The sequence below is a fragment of the Rhinopithecus bieti genome, unplaced genomic scaffold (assembly GCF_001698545.2).
Source record: "Rhinopithecus bieti isolate Rb0 unplaced genomic scaffold, ASM169854v2 scaffold_13349, whole genome shotgun sequence".
Lineage (NCBI taxonomy): Eukaryota > Metazoa > Chordata > Mammalia > Primates > Cercopithecidae > Rhinopithecus > Rhinopithecus bieti.
The window spans coordinates 2,484,672-2,490,671 of NW_016807772.1; positions in this window are offsets into that span (position 1 = coordinate 2,484,672).

The following is a 6,000-nucleotide window of genomic DNA, read 5'->3' on the forward strand; positions in this document are numbered from 1 at the left end:
AGTGGTGATTCAAGAACTGCTTTTTAGGGAAAACTGGAAAGAAAACACAATGGATTTTTCTAGAAAACGTGTTTGCTTAGCCATTAATAAACTTGTTTTTCCTTAACCATCAGGACTTAGTTTGTTATTATGCATTGGAACTCTCCAAGAGAGGGATTTAAGGGGCAGCTTTTCTCCAGGTTGAACAGGGAAGCCTGGTTTCAGAGCACTGATTAATAGCTCCCCATAGTGATTTTCTTTGAATGCAATCTGGCTTCCCTGTATTCCAAAGTAATAAATATTCTTTCAGCTGTGCAGTAGCATTTAAGGACTACCTGCTTAATCTTTAATTGGTTAAGTAGTTACAACCTCAAATTATATGGTATAAAAATATTGCAATAGATCACAGTATTGTCAATTTTCTCCTACAGAACTCTGACATTCTCAAACGTAACAAAGCTCACCTCTCTCACGTTAATGACTGAAATGTCCTTGGAATAGAGAATGGCGTAGTTATTATTTGCAAAGAAAGTATACTTCTGTCTCCTGAATGTCAGGAACCCACATGTCATGTGCACGTGAGTGTGTGTGTGTATGTGTGTGTGTGTTGGAGGACGTGTAGACCTTGAATTGGGGCTTCATTTTCTGTACATCACTGATGAAGTAGCTTTATATGTGTTCCCTTCACCCCAGTCAACTTATCTTTTAACTAATCCTGTAAGGATCATTTAACTTATCCTTATCAGATGTGTCTCCTCCTCCAGGAAGTCTTCCCTCACTTCCGTCTTCTACCTAGATTCAGGTGTCCCTTGTCTGGGCTGCCACAGTGCTCCGTTCATTGAATCAACACTTATTGAGTAATTTTCATGTCAGGTACACGGCTTGGTACTAGTAATTTAGAGATGGATAAAACTAGTCCCTCAAGGAGTTAAGACCCAGCCTACCCCTGTCCAAACTACATTGTAATTGTTTGGGTTATCTGTCTCTGGTATCGGACTGTGCCTGGTATATGCTGGATGTCATATTAACAAATGGATGGATAAATAAAAGACCTTTGCTTCAGCAATATGTTAATATCAAAAGGGAGACCATCCAGGGCTTTAATATGTAATAAATTTCCATTAAATTTCACTGGAAAAACTGTTAATAAACGAGGTCTGGGTGCTAAGATGATGGAGAAGTCTCCACGCTGCTCAACTATTGTGTTGGGGTTAAACAGGCAAGAAACTAGCTTGTTTGGGGTACAGGTGGGCCAACCTGGGTCCCCAGGGAAGACAGGCCTACATATTCAGGGCTCATACAACTGGGTCCCAAGATAAGTCACATAATCTACTGTTAATTATACTAGGGATGCCATTAAATCACATTCCTTTCCTTATTTAAGAAGAAAACTAGCTCTCTAGCTCACCGCAGACGACCTCTTCCCCCTTTCCCTTCTCTCCCATACCCACCTTATCTAAGAAAAAGTTCAAATGTTTAGCCAATCAAGTCTAGCTTAGATTGTGCAATCTGACCCCAGCCAATAAAAAAAGAGCACAAGGGCAAAATTTACGTCAAGAACAAAAACTTTCACTCTCCTTTGTTCTGTGTGCTCTCGTAGTGACTAGCCAAACAAGAAGCACCCCTCTGCACAGAAGTAACTTTGCTTTGTTAAGAAATCTTTTGTCTAAGTACTCATTTTCCTTACGACGCCGAGCTTTATTTCCAACATCTACTCTTCTCTTCTTCTCTCACCTCCTGATATGGTTTGTACCTGTGTCCCTACCCAAATCTCATGTTGAATTGTAATCCCCAGTGTTGGAGGTGAGGCCTGGTGGGAGGTGATTGGATCATGGGGCAGAGTTCTCATGAATGGTTTAGCACCCTCCCCTTGGTGTTGTTCTCATAATAGCAAGTGAGTTCTCCCGAGATCTGGTTGTTTAAAAGTGTGTGGCACCTCCTCCCATCTCTTTCTCCTGCTTTTGCAGTGTAAGACACCCACTTCCCCTTTACCTTCTGTCACGATTGTACGTTTCCTGAGGCCTCCTCAGAAGCAGAAGCCACTGTACTTCCCAAACAGCCTGCAGAACCATGAGCTAATTAAATCTCTTTTCTTTCTAAATTACCCAGTCTCAGATATACCTTTATAAGAATACGATAATAGACTAACACACCTTCCTACTGCGCCTGCACCCCCATCCATCCCATCCCAATCAGCAAAGTCTCTAGAATACACCCTGTGTGATTTCTGTCTCTGATGAAATTGCCAGCACTAAAACGTGTCATTGAAAAAGGTCTTTTTTGCTTACATTGATCTAATTCTTCTATAAAGAAGCAACAATTAGTAAATCCTGGAGGACTTTCCTTCTAGTATGAGTCTAATTGTCAGAATAAAGTTAGTAGAAATAAAGTAGACAATTTTTGTTGTGTTTTGTTTTATTTTGTTTTGTTTTGTTTTGATATGGAGTCTTGCTCTGTCACCCAGGCTGGAGTACAGTGGCACAATCTCGGTTCACTGCAACCTCTGCTTCCTGGATTCAAATGATTCTCCTGCCTCAGCCTCCAGAGTAGCTAGGATTACAGGTGCCGGCCACCACACCCGGCTGATTTTTGTATTTTTAGTAGAGACAGGGTTTCGCCATGTTGGCCAGGCGGGTCTCGAACTCCTGACCTCAGGTGATCACCCGCCTCAGCCTCTCAAAGAACTGGGATTACAGATGTGAGCCACTGCGCCTGACCAACAATTTTTTAAATATACTTTTTTTTCTACTGAGTTTTCTACCCTGAATAAAGACTAACACAGGAAAAATATCTCACTGTGATGTAATCATTGAGCACTGTTGTTTTGTTTGACATAGTGGAACTTTGTAATGCTAAATTGCTTAAAAAGAAACCTTACATTGTTTGCCAAAATAAAAATGGAATAGAGATGATTTCCTGTCTCTCTGTAGACACGAAATTTCAAGCAGAAAAATGTGTTTTGAACCCAGCAAAGAGAAAGGGGACTTTCCAGATACTCAGTCCATGCCTTTTTCTTATCATTGCTTGGGTGTTTTCATATTGTAATTAATTTTTTTTTAACCACAGAGGATCTCGACATGGCTTCAAAGAATTTCTCTTAAAAAATCAATTAACACATTGCTTATTGATCCTATTTTATGAGCATCCAAAGCAAAAGGCTTAATTCTGTGCAATTCTTCTCACAACTACCAAATAATTGAGTTCTTTGAGGTACTTTGTTACATGGGTAGAGATGAGAGAATGCTTGTTGTGTAGGGAACTTGCGGTAGAGTACGGTTTGTAAGTAGGCCTTCCAAGCATTGTTGGGATCAAGAGATTTGCAATATAGAACTCTCTACTAGAAATATTTATGAAAAGGTATTTTATTGAACAATCTTTTTTTCCTAAGTAAAAGATCCTAGCCAGGCATGGTAGGATAATCTCAGCACTTTGGGAGGCTGAGGCAGGAGGATCACTTGAGGTCAGGAGTTCAACAAAAAGGATTCACTTTTGCCTCCATGATTCAGTGATTAAGATGCAACAGAGCAGTGGGTTAAGAACACAGACTTTAAAACCAGACTGCCTGGGTTTGAATTTCAACCCCGCCACTTAAAAGCAAGTTTCTTAACCTCTCTTTGACTTCATTTCTTCGCTTATAAAAAGGGGTAATAATAACAGTACTTAGCTCCTAACCTTGTGAGGAGAATATGAATTCATTAATTAATACATCCTAGGTGCTTCATATGGTACCTGGCACCTAGTCAATACTGTTCTAAATTCCCTTTCCAACTCCTATCCCAACCTTGGGCTATTTTTTACAGTGGTTGCATGAACTATGGCTACCCTAAAGCAACTAAAAAAATAGAGCAGTTATATATCCTTTAGTGTGACTGAAGGAAGATCCTTTCTCAATACACACAGCTACAAGGGACAGACTTAGAAATGGTAAATAATCACTTTCAGAACTCTAGCCCATATGTTTCCCTAGGGCAAACCACTTCCTTTCCAAATATGAATTTCACGTAAGAGAATAAACATTTACAAATAGCTGGAAAGAAGCAAGGCTCCATATAGGGACATAAACTAATGCCTGTCTTTGCCAGATACCAAGTCCCTGAGAAATCTATCTCTGAAAAACCTTTAAACTACACGAAGCAAACTGTCAGTTTAAGGGGAAAAGGGGGGATTTTAAAGTCACTGTCTCCTATTAAATATTGCAGATACACAGAGAGAGAGAGAGAAAAAAAGAAGAGAATTTGTGCTTTATACTAAAAAGGGACTTAGAATTAAAAAAAAGCAGCCTGCACTACCCTGGGGAAAGGAGACCTTGTCTTCTTTCCAAGTTCCATCACTGACAACCTCTGTGATGTGATCTTGGGTAAAACCCTCAACCGCTGGGGGCATCAGCTTCCTCAGCTGTAAAACGAGAGAGTTAAACTAGATCTACAAGATTTCTTATAGCTCCGACATCCTATGACTTTATAAAATAAAATAGATGTTAAATGTATCCAGCAGGCAACAGAAACTAACTCTGGAAACGTAAGCAGGTAAACGATATTTTTGCAAGTATATCACTGGTAGCCCACAGAATCAAAGGGAAGGCTGGAGAACCAGGTTCAGAACTGGTGTGGTTTGGCTGTGTCCCTAGCCAACTCTCATCTTGAATTGTAGCTCCCATAATTCCTACATGTCATGGGAGGAACCCAGTGGGAGGTAATTGAATCATGGGGGCGGGTCTTTCCCTTGGTGTTCTTGTGATAGTGAATAAGTCTCATGAAATCTGATGGTTTTATTAAGGAGAGTTCCCCTGCTCACACTTTCTTGCCTGCCGCCATGTAAGACGTGACTTTGCTCCTCCTTCGCCTTCTGCCATGATTGTGAGGCTTCCCCAGCCAGGGAAAACTGTGAGTCCATTAAATTTCTTTCCTTTATAAATTGCCCAGTCTCGGATATGTCTTCATTAACAGCATAACAGACTAGTACTAGAACCAAGGCAGTTTGCTGAGGATAGGCAATGTGTTTGGGGTTTAGAGGCAGGAATAACTGAACTATGCTACTGAAGTGAATGAGCTTCATTTCTTCCACCCTTACCTCACTGAATCCAAAACTCAAAGTCCTAAGATAGAGGGGTCAAATTAGTCTAGCTCAAATCACATGCCACTCATCGGCTGGTGGGCAAGAACCCTTGATTAATAGTCCCACCAAGACATTGTTCAATGTGTGAGAGGGATTCCCTAAGAGGACATTGGGGTATGATTATGAGAAGTGCAATGACTACTGGGCAGCTCTTTACTACAAATGTTGTGTCTGTCTTTGTGATACCACACACTAATAGAACTTTTCTAAGTCAAAATTGATGGACTATTTTCACAGCCCATCTGAAAACGGATATAACTTTGGATGGAGATAATGGCCCCATGACAACACTGTCCATACACAGATGTGACCACCCATCTCAAAATGTTAGACAGTGACACATGCTTGCAGAACAGCCTTCACGTGCCTCAAGAGATTGTTCTGGGGGAAAAAACACAAGTCTGTGTTTTGTTTTAAATGTTTATCTTGGCTGGGCACGGTGGCTCACATCTGTAATCCCAGCACTTTGGGAGGCCAAGGCAGGTGGATCACAAGGGCGGGAGTTTGAGACCAGCCTGGCCAACATGGTGAAATCCCATCTCTACCAAAAATACAAAAATTAGCTGGGTGTGGTGGCGCTCACCTGTAATCCCAGCTACTTGGGAGGCTTAGGCAGGAGAATCTCTTGAACTCTGGAGGCAGAGGTTGCAGTGAGTCGAGATCACACCACTGCACTCCAACTCTGGGCAACAGAGCATGACTCCATCTCAGAAAGAAATAAAAATAAAAATAAATGTTTCTCTCTTTGCACATCCCCTTGGATGTGAGAAAGAACATTCATAGAGGCACCCAAGAGTCACTTTCCTCTTCTTCCATGTTTGCAGAGCCCTGGTTTTGTTCTGATGGTCAATTCTCCTCCCCAACTTGAGAATCAAGTTAATCTTGATTGGTTGGAATTAGTCATGA